This window comes from Myotis davidii, unplaced genomic scaffold (assembly GCF_000327345.1).
Source record: "Myotis davidii unplaced genomic scaffold, ASM32734v1 scaffold163, whole genome shotgun sequence".
NCBI lineage: Eukaryota > Metazoa > Chordata > Mammalia > Chiroptera > Vespertilionidae > Myotis > Myotis davidii.
The window spans coordinates 807,722-809,317 of NW_006295056.1; positions in this window are offsets into that span (position 1 = coordinate 807,722).

Here is a 1,596-nt window from a genome sequence, read left to right on the forward strand (position 1 = left end):
CTCTGACTCCTTCTCCTTAGTCCAGAATAAGATATAAACCTCAAAGGCCCACTGCATCCCCAGTGCTCACATTCTTATACCCCCCCTATATATGTGTAATAAATTTGGTCGTTTCCTCCTATTAATCTCTTTTATGTTAATTTGATTATTACTCCAGCCAAAGGAATTTACAAAGGTTGGAGAAAAATTATTTTTTCTGCTCCCACACTATAAAAATGAAAACTTCTATTGGAAGTGAGGGTAGCAGCAGAGTTTGCCACCCAAAAATATGCTTTTTGGGATATTATTTTTAGCTGGTTATTTCAAAGAAATGAAAGACCCAAGAAATCTTTGATCTCTCTAACTACCTAAAAGAATTTAGATAAAGAAACTGCTCCAGAAAGGAAGCTATCATCATAGCAAACTATAGTTTAATATGAACTAGTGTTAACATAAGAAACATTCAAACCTGTAAAGAATTTTTGTGAGTTTACTTGAATGAAACTGTCAACAATTTCCGGGAAGCATATTCTCAATGTATTGAGATAATGTTTCAGAAAATGCCAGTTTTTCACCTTGTTTTATAAATTACAATCAAAGGAGACTTAAGTGGATTACATGAAATCCACTGCTCATAGATTAGGGAGAAAGCAAAGGTGAGGAGAAGAGGGGTAACCTCTGGGATTGGATAAAACGTAAAATGATAGACACATGCTTCTTTTACTTAGGTGAGTACAGGATAGTTAATAGTCAACAGTTAACAAGATCACAGGAATAATGAGGGAATTGGGGGTCTCCTCCCTGGCACCCTGGTGCAGTGGTTGTGCCCTGAGGGGCCCAGAAAAAGGGAAGTTACAAGTTATCCTGACATTCCAAAGTTATGTTATAGTAGATGCAAAAAGACAATAGGCTTGTTAAGATCAAAGTTGATCTTTGTCAGGAAAGATACCGGCCTAGGACATGACTAGCCACCATAGACTGCTTTTTATTTAAAATGTCTAATTTCAGCCTGGCTGGCATGGCTCAGTGGTTGAGCATTGACCTATGAACCTGGAGGTCATGGTTCACTTCCAGTCGGTCACATGCCTGGGTTGTGGGCTCTGTCTCCACTGTGGGGCATGCAGGAGACAGCCAATCAAAGATTCTTTTTTATCATTGATGTTTCTATCTCTCTCTCCCTCTCCCTTCCTCTCTGAAATAAAATATATCTATACTAATAATAGAGGAATATGCAAATTGGCCAGGACGCCATCATGTAACAACCAATCAGGATGGGGGTGTGGCCGCAGCAAAGAGCTCTCATCACGCCTGTACCAGGGGTCCAAAGGGCACAGAGAGGAAAGGAGAGCAGGTAGACAGTTAGGGGGATCAGGCCAGAAAGGGAGAGCAGTTAGGCAATTAGGGGATCAGGCCAGGAGAGGAGTGCAGATAGGCAGTGAAGGCGATCAGGCCAGGAGGGGAGAGCAGTTAGGGGGATCAGGTCGGCAGGGGAGAGCAGTTAGCCAGTTAGGGGGATCAGGCCAGGAGGGGAGAGCAGTTAGGGCCATCAGACAGGCAGGCAGGTGAGCAGTTAGGAGCCAGTGGTTCTGGATTGTGAGCGGGATCCTGGATTGGAGA